This window comes from Paramormyrops kingsleyae, chromosome 19 (assembly GCF_048594095.1).
Source record: "Paramormyrops kingsleyae isolate MSU_618 chromosome 19, PKINGS_0.4, whole genome shotgun sequence".
Classification (NCBI taxonomy): Eukaryota; Metazoa; Chordata; class Actinopteri; order Osteoglossiformes; family Mormyridae; genus Paramormyrops; species Paramormyrops kingsleyae.
In genome coordinates this window covers 27,826,063-27,843,330 of record NC_132815.1, presented here as the reverse complement: position 1 = coordinate 27,843,330, position 17,268 = coordinate 27,826,063, and the positions used below count along the sequence as shown (strand labels likewise).

At 47.0% G+C, this 17,268-nt stretch overlaps 1 protein-coding gene across 1 annotated transcript in view; it reads left to right on the top strand.

Moving 5' to 3' along the window:
- LOC111841726 (uncharacterized) overlaps positions 1 to 17,268 on the top strand; it is a 218,586-nt gene that overhangs the window by 120,511 nt on the left and 80,807 nt on the right. The gene's annotated exons all lie outside the window — the stretch shown is intronic.

The window sequence follows — 17,268 nt, the reverse complement described above, 5'->3', positions numbered from 1 at the left end:
CTATAGTGGTGTAATCGTGCATTCCATTTGCCTCGGGATCCGATTTTCGGATTCCGATATTACGTCACATCCGCTAAATACTCGGGAAAACCGAGTCGGATATAGTAGCAATACCATGGATCCATATGGAAAAAGCAAGATTTTTGCTTAGCCGGACAACTTGTCGGATTTAAGCTACCTCAGTTTAAATGGCCTTTATCTTCGTTCACTTACAATTAGCCCGAACTACCTTAAATCCGACAAATAATCCGACTAATCATGAAATCCAATTCTAGAATGGTTAATTGGTAGCCATTGTTACCAATATCACTTGATAACACATTACGCGCGGTGCTTCACGTATAAAACTCCGTAGCAACACGTCCACACATAAATTGGACGATATAGTGTGTGCGACCGATTTAATGAGCCACAAATGAGAAGTAGTGCTTAAACAGGATAAAGCTACAACTTTCCCTTCTGTTGATAAAGGGCGCAGCCATCTTCGATTCTGAACTCGGGATCCTCTGCGTTATCCGAGATACTCGGATCTCCGAGAAATGGGAGCGCGCATGTCATCACTTCCGGCTTCGAAACTCGGAATCCGAGTTCCTAGGGCAAATGGAATGCACGATAACAGTCTAAAGGGCACTTCCTTGCCAATTTGTTATTGATCGTGTAATTCACGCGAAAGTATTCAACAATTTAAGTTGAAATGTCATATTGTGTTTTTTTTAATAGCACAATGGATTTAAATGTGAAAAAGTACATACAGCATATATAAACGTAATTTACCGCGGTTGTTAGGTGCTGGAAAAGCATAAAAATGCACCTTGAAAGTGCTTGAAAAGTGCTGGAATTTGAAGTTGGAAAAGGTGTAAGAACCCTGACTAATACAATCTGGCAGCTCTGCATTAGCTGCTTGGGATGTTCATATCTCCTCCTTCCAGATTAACTTCCTAAGTATAGGGACACCAGGCAGAATGATAACTAATGACTCCACTGGAAGCAGTTTCACTGGTCTGAATATGTTATGGGAGGATTCACATCCACATTCACATCCGTGTTTCTGAGTTCCTTTGAATTTGGGAATACCCTCCTGGTATTCCTGCCTGAACATGTGTTTAGGGATTTGCGGATTGATACTGACATATTCCTGAAAGCGGGTTCGGATTTAAACCTTAACTCCAGTACTGCAGCAAAGTTAGCTTTGAATCAATAAATTTTACATTAATATCATGCCTTTCAAGACACCAAAAGTACTTTACAGTAACAATGGTGAGCCACTTCAACCACCACCACAGTGTAGCACCTGGATGATGCGACGGCAGCCATGTGTAAAATTCTGTGGTGTACAAACAGTACTGTACAGTAATAATTGAGCGCAAATGCAAAATGGGTATATACAAAAGTGCAACTTGCGCAATGAGTAATAATATACAATTATTATAATGAAAAATTATTCAATTCAGTTCAATTTTTTATTGTCATTAATGCAATGTGCGGGCACATGTGTAAATGAAAAGGGAATTGCGGCTTCACCAGAACATGCGAGACGTAGGGGGACAGGGGAGGTGGAGGGGGGGGAATGTACATAGATTGGACATATGTACATTATACATAAATTAGACGTACATTACATGCATTATACATAAGCTATCCAGACATACATAAACATGCAGGCTAGATACAGATACGCATATTAAGAAATACAAATAGATATACATATCAGCATGTCTCCATACTGTAGATGAGGTAGTGTCTGACAGAAGTAGTGAAATGGAGCTGAGCAGTGCATGGTAAACATAGTAGACATAAGGTGCATGTAAAATAGTGCAGATGGCAATTGATGGTTCTCGTGGGGGTGGGTGCGTAATTGAGGTGAATGAGAAGAACTCACTCTTCAGCGAGTAGACAATTCAGGAGGTTAACAGCTTGAGAGAAGAAGCTGTTCCTGAGCTTGGAAGTACGGGCACTGAGACTCCTGTCGTGCCGGACTGCCCAAGGTGGGGGCAGGGAGTAGCCTTATATGAGTCATGTAAAGGTGGTCCAGTATTTTTTGTCCCCTAGTGGTGCAGGATACATGCTGTGGGAATTTAGGTAATACAGTTCTGAGGTTGGTATGGATGAAATCACCGCCTATAATACAGGCATCGTCTGGATGCTTAGTCTGTTAATTGCTGATGGCACGCTGTAGCTGCTTAAGTGCTGTATTAGCATTAGCATCTGGGGGGATGGAAACAGCAGCAATGGTGACGGCCATGAACTCCTTGGGCAGATAAAAGGGTCTGTGCTGAAGTATAAGGAGAATATATGTTGCTGCTTAGCCCGGTCTGCGTAAACATTAGGAGACGGCAGTTTCCAGCTTCTTCTGGGAAGATAGCCTAAGTTTCATCTCATCCATTTTGTTGGCCAGCGAACATACACTGGCTATGAATATACAACCCCAATTCCAATGAAGTTGGGACGTTATGCAAATTGTAAACAAAAACAGAATGTAATGATATGGAAATCGCATAAAGCCATATTTTATTCATAACAAAACATAGAAAACACATCAAATGTTTAATCTGAGAAAATGTATCATTTTAAGGAAAAGATAAGGTCATTTTGAATGTCATGGCAGCAACACGTCTCAAAAAAGTTGGGACAAGGCCATGTTTACCACTGGGTGGCATCCCCTCTTCTTTTAACAACAGTCTGTAAACGTCTGGGGACTGAGGAGATCAGTCGCTCGAGTTTTGGATGAGGAATGTTGTCCCATTCTTGTCAGATACAGGATTCTAGTTGCTCCACTGTCCTAGGTCTTCTGTGTCGTAATTTTCATTTTATGATGCGCCAAATGTTCTCAATGAGTGAAAGATCTGGACCACTGGCAGGATAGTTCAGTACCCGGACCCTTCTTCTACGAATCCATTATGTTGTAATTGATGCAGTGTGTGGTTTGGCATTGTCATGTTGGAAAATGGAAGGTCTTCCCTGAAAGAGATGTTGTCTGGATGGCATCATATGTTTCTCTAGAACCTGGATATACCTTTCAGCATTGATGGTGCCTTTCCAGATATGCAAGCTGCCCATGCCATATGTACAAATGCACCCCCATACATGCTGGCTTTTGAACTGAATGCCCATAACAAGCTAGGTGGTCCTTCTCCTCTTTAGTCTGGATGATACGGCATCCCTGGTTTCCCAAAAGAATTTCAAATTTAGATTTGTCTGACCACAGAACAGTTTTCCACTTAGCCACAGTCCATTTTAAATGAGCTTTGGCCCAGAGAAGACGTCAGTGCTTCTGGATCATGTTTTTTTTTTTTTTTTTAATTATGCAACCAAACACAGAAACAGGGTAAGTCATAGCAGTGGGAGACAGTGAAGGGGACGGCAAAAATAGTGAGAGAGAAACATTCACACAAGTAACCACAGTAAGAGAATTACTAAATATAAAATATAATTAAATCTAGTGTATTTACCATATGCACACCTATATGCAAAGGTAAGGGTCATGTCATAAAGCAAATGATTGTGAGTAAAATCAACAAAGAGTCAATAAACAAACAAATAAGGACATAATAATAATCATAATAATGGCGAAAAGAAGGCAATCCGGGAAGCAGGGAAACGGAGTCAGGAAGTAGGGCAAAACGGGGATTTATTCAAGGTAACAGGACCGGGGAATCACGACAGCAAACATTAAAGACTGACTCAGACGAGGACTAAATACAAAAGACAAGCTACGGGTAACGAGCCACAGGTGAGAACAATCAGGGAGGAACACAAGGTAACGAGATGGGCGTTGCACACATCAGGAGCAGACGGAGCGGGGCGTGACATAACCCCCCCCCAAAGGCGCGCACACTGGGTGCGCCCGAGAGGAGGCGACGGACGAGACGAGACCGGGGACCCGGAAGACAAAACCAAAAACCATTAACAAAGACAAGACAGAGACACAGAACAGGAACAAGGACGAAAAGAAAGATAGGACACGACAAAGAACAGGAAAGGCAGACAGGCAGACAGAGAAGGGAGACACAACAGGAACACCCACAGGCGACACGAAGGGGCCAGGAGTGAACACAGGACCCACAGGAGGAGGAGAGACAGGAGGGAGAAAGGCAAAGGGAGGAGGAAGAAAGGGAGCCCGAAGAAACCCAGATGGGTGACGGGCAGCGGCCGGAGGGGCCGCAGGCGAGAGGGAGGAGGGAGCAGGAAGGAACCACCCAGGGGCCAAGGGAACGGGACGAGGGAGTGACGGAGGGGACACAGAGGAAGCAGGAGGGAACACCGGTGCAGGCAGGCAGGAGGGGCAGGAAGGCGCCGTCCGACGCCAAGCCGGAGCAGGAAGGCCCGGAGGCAGCCGAGACGGAGCCGGAGGCAGGACCGAGGACCGGCACCGAGGAACCAGGGGGGGACCCGGCGGAGACCGCCGACCCCGAGCCGGAGGACCCGCAGGCAGCCACCTAGCCACAGCCAGGGGCCGAACGGGCGAGCCAGGGGGCAGGGCGGGCGGGACCCGAGCCCGACGCCTGTGTCCCCGTCCCTTGCGGGACACTGAAAGGCGGGGTCCCGAGGGGCGTCGGTCACGGTGGGGCAAGGGAGAAGGAGTCATGAGGGAGGTCAGTGCAGGGCGGACAGGAGTCAGGACCTCTAAAGAGGCAACCGGCGTGGCCGCAGGTGGGGCAGCCGGAGCCGCGGGCGTGGCCGCAGCTGGACGGGCAGGACGGGAGAGCCGGGCTGGACGGGCAGAGCGGCGGCCTCAGGCAGGGCCGCGGACAGAGCGGCGGCCTCAGGCAGGGCCGCGGGCGTGCGGCCAGCAGGGGGCGCCTCGGCGGGCACCGCCATCACGTGGCCAGCAGGGGGCGCCTCGGCAGGCGCCTCATGCGTGCGGCCAGTAGGGGGCGCCTCGGCAGGCACCTCAGTCATGTGGCCAGCAGGGGGCACCTCGGAGGGCGCTTTGGGCGTGCGGCCAGCAGGGGGCGCCGCGGGCAGAGCGGTGTCCTCAGCTGCAGGCGGAGGCGAAGCCAGGACCTCGGGCAGAACTGCAGCGGGCACCACCATCACGCGGCCAGCAGGGGGCGCCTCGGCGTGCGCCGCCATCACGCGGCCAGCAGGGGGCGCATCCGCGGCCACCTCGGGAAGTGCTGCAGGCAGAGCGGCGGCAGCTGCAGGGACCACAGGCAGAGCAGCGGCAGCTGCAGGGACCGCAGGCGGGTCAGGCAGGACAGGCGGTGCCGCTGGCAAAGCGGCGGCAACAGCAGCAGCAGGCGGTGCTGCTGGCAGAGAGGCGGCAGCAGCAGCCGGTGCTGCTGACAGGTCCGGAGCAGCCAGGTCTGGAGCAAGCAGGTCCGGCATAGATACGCCTGGGACTACCCCTTTAAGGGCGGCATCCGTGGCGTCTTCCCAGGCGGGGAGAAGGGAGCACGTTCCCAGGAAGAGCGTTGAGTCGGTTTTCTTTCCCTTTCCCCTTCGCCTCTCCTTTTTAGGGAGAGCGTTACGCTCAGTGTTGCGCCACTGAAGAGACGTTCTTCACAGTGTGATCGAGGCTGGAGCCCTTTCCGGCTTGCTTGCAATCGGGATGGAGGTTGGGGGTGAGTCGGGGGGCGGCTCCCAGGAGGTGTACCCCAGGAGGGACAGCCAGACTGCCGCTCTCTCCCTCAGCCGCGTAAGGTGTTCTCCCACCTTTACGCGCAGCTGCTCCTCACCAATGTCGTACCTCTTTCTCAGGAGCACCCAACATCTCTCCACTAGCGGGTGGGCCACTGGATCCTCCTGAAGTTCCAGCATGTTGGTCCACCAAGTTACCTCTTCGTCTAGGGTGAGATCCTCCCTGGCAGCGCTGAGCGTGTGGGGGAGACTCGTCATTCTGTCACGGGGACAGATATATTGTGTATATTGAGTCTTGGGGAGGATATATTGGGGGGTGGAGATGGAAGAGAGGAGAGGCAGGAGCAAAAGGAGGATAGATGGGGTCAAGATTGCTATTGGTTGAACCGGGCAGGTTGGGTCCACAGTGCACCATGAGCGCATCAGAGGGAGAAGACATGGCAGCCCCCAGGACAGCGCCCCACTCACCACCACCCGGCCCCTGGCAGACCATACCTAACATGATCCGCAACCCCTATTCTAGAATGGAGCTGTGTAGTTTCCTTGTCTTTTTTTTTTTCCCCTCCCTTTTTTTTTCCTTCCCTTGTTTTTTTGAGTGAGAGAGAGCACTGATCTAATGTGGTGCATTAAAAGAAGCAGGTCGTGCCAGATGGTCCAGCCCAAAGTAGGAGTAGTCATTGGGCGGAAGAGCGGCCACCAGGGAGCCACCACCCCAGTCCAACCTGGAGACCCATCCCCAGTGCACATAATGACCCAACCCCCCAGCTGCAGAGGGCAAAAGGAGGGGGGGTAGTAGAATAATAGGATTTTCTTGAAGTACTGGGGTAATGAGGCTGGTGAAGTCAACATTGATAGAAAAGGGGGAAAGAAGGAGGGAATGTAGAACAGAAGAATTATGTATATTCAATGCAGAATATATATATGTGCAATGCCACCTATAGTGATTTGAAGTGATGAGGAGGAGAAAAAAAAAAAGGTTAATGGTTATGATAATAGTATACAATAGTAATTTTTATAATAGTAATAATAAGATATATGACCAGTTATCACAAGATGTTTGCACGGTGAAGGTAACAAAGAAGAAAGGGAGGAGGCAGTTGTTATTATGCATGGAGCAGGCAAGCAGGAAAGCAGGCGAGCAGAGCCGGTGACGCGGGTAATCGGGGTTTAATAGGCACACAAGGGCAGACTTTCATGAACATTACAACACTACAATGACAGATCTGGGGGATCTGGACGATTGAGACACGGACTAAATACACAAGACTAGGCAAAAGGAACAGGCAACAGGTGAGTACAATCAGGGATTAACACGAGGTAACGAGGTGGGCGTGGTACACACGAGGATCGGACGGAGCTGGGCGTGACAGCAGTGAAGTATTCAGTATTGGAATACCAAGTAGATAATAATAAAAAAAAGATATGTATATATAAATAAACATTACTACACATATTAATAAACATGCAGAAAAGATACAAGGAAAGGGCGAAATAAAAGAGCAAAAAAAATTAAAAAATGGTGGCTGCTACTTCATGAGTAAATATAGTAATGAGAGTTCAGCCAAGTTCATGATGATAATAGCAGTAGTAATACAGTAAACTAAACCATAGTGAATGATGGGGGGGGGGGAAACAAAGGTATATATATTTATATACACGTACGGGCAGACATAAAGAGTAGGGGAAGTATTCACTATTATGTTATTCAGTCAATGTGGTTTTGGAGTGTGAGTGGATGTGTTCCGTGTAGGCTTAAAGAGTTCTATTATGGTTGAAGTGCTTCTATAAATGATTTCCAGGTTTCTATAAAAGTGTGTGTATTTTTCTGGCTTAATGCAGTTTGTTTTTCAAAAGAAATATATTCCCAGGGAAGATTTTTCCATAATTTGGTGCTTAATGAGGATTTAGATTTCCAGTTGAGTAGAATAGTTTTCTTAGCTTCTTGGCTGTAATTAAAGAGATTAATAAAGGGTTTTTATAATTACTAGGGAGATCGATCTGTGTTGTGTCACCAAGCAAGCATAGAGATGGAGATAATGGGATCCTATGACTGTATGAACTGGTTGGCAAGTCCACATAGCATGGAAGTAATCGTCTATACTACTACTGGGACACAGAGCAGATGTCGGTGTCAGCAAAGCCCATTTTGTACATTTTATGCTGAGTTATATGTGTTCTATATGAGGTTTGTTTTGGTGGTAGATGAGAAAATGTTATTAAATATTTGTATCCAGAAGTTAGTGTCGGTAGAGATGTCTAAATCGTTCTCCCACTTTGTTATTTGTACCGTTAATAAATCATCTGAGTTGGCCAAAAGTCTATAAAGTTTACTGATTAATCCTTTCGAATGATGTAGGTTAAGGATTTCGGTAGCTAATTTTGAGGGGTGAAGAGAGTTATTACATATGTTAATCTTAGATTTGATAATAGCTTTTAATTGTTCGTAGTAAAAAAATTGTTGGCCTTCTAGTTCATATTTCTGCGTTAATTTGGAAAAGGTTAAGAGACGGTTATTGCTAAAAAGGTGGTGAAGATGGGTAATTCCTTTTTCATGCCATTTAGAAAAGTACAGAGTGCTGTTACCAGCTTTAAACTCAGGATTGTGCCAGATTGGTGTGTATTTACAAGGTATGAGTGATGCTTTAGTAATTTTGTTTGCTTTCCACCAGGCTAATAAGGTTGTTGAGATTACTGTTTTTTTTTTTAAAGCATTCTAATTGTTTGATAGATATATTTAAAAATAATATATCTGCAACTGAGATATTCTGAAATTGTGATTGTTCGAGTTCTATCCATGCATAACTGGAGAGCTATTGTCGAGTGTATTTAACTATATACTGTAACTGTCTAGCTATAAAATAAAATAAAAAATTAGGTGTGTCACGATCCGCTTCGTCCGATCCTAATGTGTGCCACGCCCACCTCATTACCTCGTGTTCATCCCTGATTGTTCTCACCTGTGGCTCATTACCCTTAGCTTGTCTTTTGTATTTAGTCCCTGTCTGAGTTAGTCTTCCCAGATTAATCATTAGTCCCAGATTCGCTGTCGTGTTTCCCTGGTCCTGTCTTTCTTTAATAAATCCCCGATTTTACCCTGCTTCCTGGCTCCGATCGCCTGCTTTCTGGCTCACTTGCCCCGCGATCATGACAAGGTGCTTCTAGGCTGCCCTCAGGTTTCCTCTTCTGCAATGTTGAGAGTTTGATTTTACTTTTTTTGTTTTTCCAGTAAAATTGTGTAACACTGCTGTCAAGAGATTTGAACCACTTATCGGAGTAACGGGGAACATTGAGAATAAATACATGACACGGGGCAAAACTTTCATTTTTATACTAGCAATTTGACCAATGAGGTTTAGAGGGAGATTGGTCCAACGTTGATTCTCATCTTCAATCGATTTTAGTAGTGGTTTGTAGTTGAGGTCAAACAGATCTGTTAATCTTGGGGAAATATTGATACCCAAGTACTTAATATTACCAATATGGAATGGTAAGGAAAATTTGTGAGCTGATGGATCCCAAGCATTGTTTTGTAATGAAAGTATAGTTGATTTGCACCAGTTTATTGAATAATTAGATAGAGTAGAGAAGTTTTTAATTACAGTCAAAGTTTCTTGTAAAGAGAGTTGTGGGTTCTGTAGATATAATAATATATCATCTGCGTACAAGCTAATTTTATGTTCAGAGTTTATTGTTTGAATTCCTATGATTTTATCATTTTGTCTTATCGCAGCTGCAAGAGGTTCAATAAAGATGGCAAATAAAGATGGTGAAAGTGGACATCCTTGTCTAGTTCCCTGGTAAAGTGTAAAGCTTTTTGAGGTCATCCCATTTGTGTTTATTGTAGCTTTGGGTGAGGTGTATAATATTTTAATCCAATGTATAAATGATTCCCCAAAGCCAAATTTCTGTAATGTGCTGAATAAGAATAGCCAATTAACTCTGTCAAATGCCTTTTCAGCATCTAGTGACAAGATAACAATTTTGGAAGTCCGCTGTTGTGAAAGGCTGATTAATTTAAATTCTTTTCATATTGTCAGATGAATGTGTATTCTTTATGAATTCTGTCTGATCCAGATGTATTAGCATTGGAGTTACTGTTTCAATTCTTATGGCTAGAGCTTTTGTGATGATTTTTAGGTCTGAATTGATTAGTGAAAGAGGGCGATAGCTAGAGGGGTTGGTTGGATCTTTGTTGGGTTTTAGAATTAATGATATTCCTGCTGTATTCATATATGTGGGGATTAATGAAGTATTCTTGATCTCTGTTACTACTCTATAAAATAATGGTGAAAGAATATCCCAAAAATGTTTATAGAACTCAGGTGGAAATCCATCAGGGCCGGGTGATTTGTTATTTGGCATTTGATGGAGTGCTTTTTTAAGTTCATCTAGAGATAGCGGAGAATCGATTGTATTTGATATTTCTCGGGATAGTGAGGGTAGAGCTATTTTTTCTAAAAAAGACTGTTTCTATTAAATTGGGATTAAGATCAGAAGTGTAAAGTTTTTCATAAAAAATTCTGAAAACATTGTTAATTTCAGAAGGATCTTGTGTTATTTTCCCTGTTGAATCTATTATTGCCGTAATTCTTGCCTTCTCTTTTTAAACTGTAATTGGTTTGCGAGATATCTGCTTATTTTGTTACTATATTCAAATTGTTCATACTTAAGTTGTTTAATTAAGAATTGGGTTCTTTTATGTAATATTTCTTCTAGCTGTGCTTTAATATTATTAATTTCTTTCAGGACGTTTTCTTGGGAATTGTTTGAATATGACTCTGTTAGGGATTTGAGTTTCCGTTCTAGGTCATTTTCTAAATTCTGTTGCTGCTTCTTTTTATATGATGAATATGAAATGATTTTACCTCTGATCACTGTTTTGCCTGTTTCCCATAACACTGAAGCCGAGATTTCTGGAGAGTCATTTATTTCCATGAAAGATATCCATTCATTTCTAATTAAGGTATTAAAGTCGGGATCATTGAGTAATTAAATATTAAGGCGCCATATATTAGAATTCATAGGTGAGGACTGCATATTAATGGTCAAAGATACAGGGGCATGATCACTAATTATTATTGGATGTATTGTATTATGTAAAATTTTCGGACTAAGTGAATTAGTGAATTGAGAACTAGATTTATGAACAAAGGAGAAATGTGAATATTCTTTAGTTGATGGGTTTTGATTCCTCCAGCTATCACTAAGTCCATAATCTATCATGTATTGTTTTATTATTTCAGTGGAGTGCCAGGTGCGTGAAGTAGCTGAAGTGTGTGAGCGATCGATTGTTGAATCTATTACTGTGTTAAAATCTACTGCAATTATAATGTTTGTTGAGTTACTTAGTAGAGAAAAGAAGTTGTGAAAGAAAGATGGATCATCTGTGTTGGGGCCATATATGTTAGCAAATGTAAATGTTGTGTCATAAAGTATTACGTTGTAGAGCTGCGGTGCAGCAGCAAAAAGGAAAGAGGCAGTCAAGACAGGCTGAGCGCCAAAAACTCTGTGTTTATTAAATCGTGCCTAAAACCAGCAGAGAGAACCCGCGCTCACTCCTTGGGCATGCGTCACCAACTCGCACACCCTGCACGCATGAGCATAAGGTAAGACAATGAATTCTGTCTAAATAGTAGGAGCCCCTACACACGCCCCCCCAGAATTCACAAACACGGACAAGTCCAACTTGCGGGGAGGTCGGGCTACCCGACCGGAACGAGTCACAATAGGCTGGGAGGCTGGGTGCCCAGCCGTCGCCGGAGCAGGCCCCCGCACACGCACAACAGCAGGGGTGGGGGCTGCAGGGGTGTCCACGTCCAAATGAGCAGGTTTCAGACGGTCCACCGAAACCCGGTCCGGCTTGCCTCTAATGTCCAGTGTGAAAAACTTGTCACCTGATTGTAGGACACGGAAGGGCCCATCATAGGGCGGCCGCAGCGGACCCCGATGAGCATCATGGCGGACAAAGACATATGCGGCCCCGGCCAAATCCTCCGGAACATGTGACTGGGGCACCCCATGTTGAGTCGTGGGTACTGGAACGAAAGCCCCAGCCAAGTCCCGCAGAGCGGAACGCTGACGTTCAGCGCACCAAGGGGCCGTGGTGGTGGGCAGGAAATCCCCTGGCACACGCAGAGTCTGCCCGTAGACTAACTCGGCCGACGAGGATTGCAGGTCTGACTTGAGAGCGGTCCGGAGGCCCAACAAAACCCAGGGAAGCCTGTCCACCCAGCCGCCGTCCCTGAGGCTGGCCCGAAGAGCGGCTTTCAGGGAGCGGTGAAAACGCTCGCACAGCCCATTGGCCTGCGGATGGTAGGCTGTGGTATGATGGAGGGAAACCCCCAAAACCTGGGCCACCGCAGCCCAGAGCTCAGAGGTGAACTGGGTTCCACGGTCCGAAGACACATCAGATGGAACCCCGAAACGGGACACCCAACCACCGATGAAAGCCCTGGCCACGTCTGTCGTGGTGGTGGATGACAAAGGTATGGCCTCTGGCCACCGAGTAGACCTGTCCACCACCGTTAGCAAGTGAGTAAAGCCCAAGGAAGGGGGAAGAGGCCCGACCAGGTCCACATGAACATGGTCAAAACGGCGCTCAGGCACCACAAAAGGCGCCAACGGTGCCTTGGTATGTTGGTGCACCTTAGCACGCTGACACGGAACACAGGAGGCGGCCCAACTACGGACATCCTTCCGCAGCCCATGCCAGACAAACTTGGCGGCCAGCAGACGCAGAGACGCTCGTCCTCCCGGGTGTGAAAGCCCGTGCACCACCTCGAAAATGTGACGACGCCAACCAGCCGGCACGATAGGCCTAGCCAGACCAGTCGAGATATCACACAGGAGGGTGGCACCACAGTCAAGGAAGGGAACATCAGCCAGCTGCAGACTGGTGACTGCGGTCCTATATGCCTGCACCTCTGGATCAACCCGCTGATCTGCTGCTAACCGAGCATAATCCACTCCTAAGTGCACAGCACTTGCCACCGAGCGGGAGAGGCAATCCGCAACATGGTTATGCTTCCCTGCCACGTGCCGGATGTCAGTAGTGAACTCTGATATAAAGGAGAGCTGCCGCTGCTGACGAGCAGACCAAGGCTCTGATGTCTTAGCCATCGCAAACGTCAGGGGCTTGTGGTCCACAAAAACCGCGATTGGGCGGCCCTCTATGAGGAACCGGAAGTGACGCACAGCTAAGTACAGGCCAAGAAGTTCGCGGTCAAATGTGCTGTACTTCCGTTCGTGCGGCCTGAGCTGTCGGCTGAAAAAGGCCAGCGGCTGCCAGGCACCATTCACAAACTGTTCGTGCACGGCCCCCACAGCATAGTCCGAGGCGTCAGTGGTGAGCGCAACCGGAGCACCAGAAAATGGATGGGCCAGCATGGTCGCGTTCACCAGAGCAGACTTGGTAGCTACAAAAGCCTGGGTCTGCTCAGCAGTCCACTCAAGAACCTGCTTGGCCGTCCTACCCCTGAGAGCCTCATACAGCGGCCGCATCAGCTGGGCGGCCCGTGGAATAAAGCGATGGTAAAAAGTAACCATGCCCAAGAACTCCTGAAGGGCCCTGGCTGTAGCAGGCTGCGGAAACGCAGAGATGGCCTCCACTTTGGCAGGCAGAGGAACTGCCCCGTCGCCCGTGATGCGGTGGCCGAGGAAATCAATGGAAGACAAACCAAACTGACACTTTTGTGGGTTGATAATTAACCCATGACCACTCAGACGCTCAAAAAGGGTGCGAAGGTGAGCTATATGTTCAGACCTGGAGTTGCTGGCTACCAAAATGTCATCTAAATAAACAAACAAGAATGGAAGGTCCTTCAGGACACTATCCATGAGCCGCTGGAAAGACTGGGCAGCGTTTTTAAGCCCAAAGGGCATCCGAAGAAACTCAAAAAGTCCAAACGGGGTGATGACCGCAGTCTTCGCAATGTCCCCTGGATGTACTGGGACCTGGTGGTAGCCACGCACCAGGTCAACCTTTGAAAAAATGGATGCCCCCGCCAACCGGGAGGAAAAGTCCTGGATGTGTGGGATCGGGTAGCGATCCGGGGTCGTGGCGTCATTAAGCCGGCGGTAATCGCCACACGGGTGCCAACCCCCACCAGGCTTGGGTACCATGTGTAGAGGGGAGGCCCAGGCGCTGCTGGAACGGCGAACAATACCAAGGCTCTCCAATACAGCAAACTCCGCCTTAGCGATGGCCAATTTACCGGCATCGAGGCGTCGGGCTCGGGCATAGACCGGCGGCCCTGTTGTAACAATGTGGTGTTCAACACCGTGCTTGGCTGTGACTGATGTAAAGGTGGGCCGGGTGAGGTCTGGGAACTCCGCCAGCAGGCGGGCGAAAGTGTCATTTGCCGCCAACGCCGGCCCCTTCGTGCCAGAGCGCGTATCCGCCACCGACGCAGGCAAAACACTGACTTGCGCGCCCGTGTCACAGAGGAAACGGCGGCCAGACACAGCATCCGTGACGAAGAGCAGGCTGCCAGAACTGCCGACGCTCGCTGCCGCTAACGAGCGCCGGCCCGTGCGTTTCCCGTCCCCTTAAAACGGCAAGGGGGGATGCATTTCTTTGCTTTGTCACCGAAACGTGCATGGTAGAAACAGAGACCTGGTATACCGCTCCGCTGTGCGGCAGAAACAGTAGCTTCGGCGAGCGGCGGGGAGCTATCCGAGCTCCGAGCACACACGGCTGCACAAGCTGCCAGCCTGGCGGTGTGTACTTTGTCAGCCTCCCTAGCAAGCTCCCTACAGTCCTTAAGCGGGAGGTTAGCTAACGCCCCCCGCACGTCTGCGGGCAGCTGTTGCATGAAAAGCTCTCTGAAAATAAAGCAGGGCTGATGGTCACCTAGGAGAGCTAGCATGTGATCCATCAGCTCCGAGGGCCGTGAATCACCCAGCCCGGGTAGCGCGAGCAAGCGGCGCGCGCGCTCTGTCTCGGAGAGCTCGTAAGTGCCCAGCAACAGAGACTTTAAGGCACCGTACTTGTCTGCCTCTGGAGGGTTCTGCAGCAGACTCACCACTCTCGCCGCCGTGGAGCTGTTAAGCGCTGCAACGACATAGTAATATTTCGTTGCATCCTCCGTGATCCCGCGCAAGGCGAACTGAGCCTCCGCCTGCAAGAACCAGACCGCCGCCTGGCCGCACCAGAACTCCGGGAGCTTGAGCGCAACAGCATTAGCGAGCATGGTCGGAGCGAAAAACAAACGCACCGAAACGTCGGGGTCACCACTGTAGAGCTGCGGTGCAGCAGCAAAAAGGAAAGAGGCAGTCAAGACAGGCTGAGCGCCAAAAACTCTGTGTTTATTAAATCGTGCCTAAAACCAGCAGAGAGAACCCGCGCTCACTCCTTGGGCATGCGTCACCAACTCGCACACCCTGCACGCATGAGCAAAAGGTAAGACAATGAATTCTGTCTAAATAGTAGGAGCCCCTACAACGTTAATAATGATATATCGCCCTTCTGGGTCAATAATTGAGTTGTTATGAACTAAAGGTATTCTCTTATTAACTAATATTGAAACACCTCTCTTTAAACTGTTATATGTGGCTGAGAATGTTTGACTGAATTGTTGAAAATGTACAGTATGTGCTGTAGATCTGATTTTGTTAGGTGAGTTTCTTGTAAGAAGCATATATCAGCGTCTAACTTTGTGAGGTGACTTAAACTTTGATTCTTTTGCTTTGTGTGCGAAGACCACGTACATTCCATGTGACTAATTTAATAGGTTGTGTAGCAGAGCATGTGAGCGGAATGGAGCGGAGTGGAGCGGAGCGTGAGCGAGGAGCAGAGCGGGCGAAATTTGGTCAGAGCGCGGAGCGGTTTTTTACTTAAGGCTGGAGCGGTCGTTCTGTCTCGCTCCGATACCGCTCACACTACGACTCTGAGGCTTGCGCAAATCTTCTCAGAATTCATCTATACAATTATCAAGATTTAGATCCGCTTTGGAATCTAAAAAGACCTTTCTCGGAAACAATTGAGTGTGCTACGCGAACACGCGGAGGCCAGAGCAAAACGTGAGCAAGTTTTATATGGTTGTAGCATATCAAGTCTATAAAGTAAATAAAAGTATAAATGCTATAATATGGTAATAAAATAAATTAGTTTGTCATTCAAATTAGGTGTAACAGGATTTTTAAAATTCACGTAACGCTGTCAGTGAAATTTAATTTTATAGAGATAGACGCAGCAGCAGCATCAACAGAAAATAACTGAGGAATTTAAAACGTGGATGCGCTTAGCCTGTATATTCTTTAGGCTATTAAGCCCACTGATTCCTTTATTTTAAAGCCTATTTTGTGTGGAATGCCATTGCCAAACCTGTCCGTTGTTGCCTATATGTTGTTTAAAAATAAATATTTTCTGTTCTGAGTGCCGTTGCTCACATTTCTTTATGATATAAGGCATCGGTTTAAGGTGACATTTGTTAGGCATGCAGATTATTTGTCCCTCTTTTAAATTGGAGCGATTTGACTGGAGCGGGAGGAAATTTTAGTGGAGCGAGGAGCGGTGTTGAGCGGAGCGACTTAGTGCGAATTAGAGGGGAGGAGCGGGCGGAGCCAACAGCCTCGTGAGCGAGGAGCGGAAATTCTCACCGCTCCACTCCGCTCACATGCTCTGTTGTGTAGCCATATTGATATTGCTTGATCTGAATGCATAAATGTTCTATATCTGTGATTAACGTTTGGTGCGGGGGAAGCTGGGGGGGGATACAAAGAGGAAATGTGAATACATTCGTGACATGATATTTCTTTTTGTAAGATCCATACAGAACTTAAACATAATAAGGGGAACTATGACATTAAACATAACAGCGTAAAACAAAATACAAGCGGGGGATGTCAACATTATTTGTAAGGCAGGTGCTTACGGAGATTAATAGCGAAAAGTCAAGCAAATCAGAAAAGCCATGGCATTGTTTTAAAGTCTCGGATCATGTTCAAATACAGCTTCTTTTTTGAATGATAGAGTTTTAACTGGCATCTTTGGATGGTACGGCGAATTGTTCACTGATAATGTTTTCTGGAAATATGCCTGAGCCCATTTAGTGATTTCCATTGCAGAATCATGCCTATTTGTGAGGCAGTGCTGCCTAAGGGCCTGAAGATCATGGGCATCTAGAATACTTGTCCCTTACACACGGAGATTCTCTGAATCTTTTGATAATATTATGTACTGTAGATGATGATATTTTCGACCTAAACTTTCCAACTAAAAGTTCCTGTCGCCTGTAGAAGAACATCCTATCGACTGAGCTTGCAAACAAACTTGAAAATAAAACAAAGAAAACAAGCTAAACATTGCAGAGTTCTGGTAGCCGTAAAAGCCGCTGCGTACTACAGTATGCGCCACCATCTTGAAAAAAAAGCCATATATATCTATAAAGACAATGGAATGTGAAAAAGTTACAGTCTGCGGGTATGTGACTATAGCTGTCAGGGTGGTTCAGCCTAGGGGAGAGTTGTTTGTCCTGACTGCAGCAGGAATGAAGGTCCTGCCAAAGGTATAGACTATAGGTATTGAGTGGTGTGACGTGTATTATGGCTTTTTGTATGCTGAAAATACAGCAAAAAGGTATAAATGCTTGGTATCAGGTCATGTGACTCATCTGGTGTGTGCAGACAATTCCCAGGATGCACTGCACACTGTAATTCATTTTGAAATTTAAGCTGTGCTGCGTATTA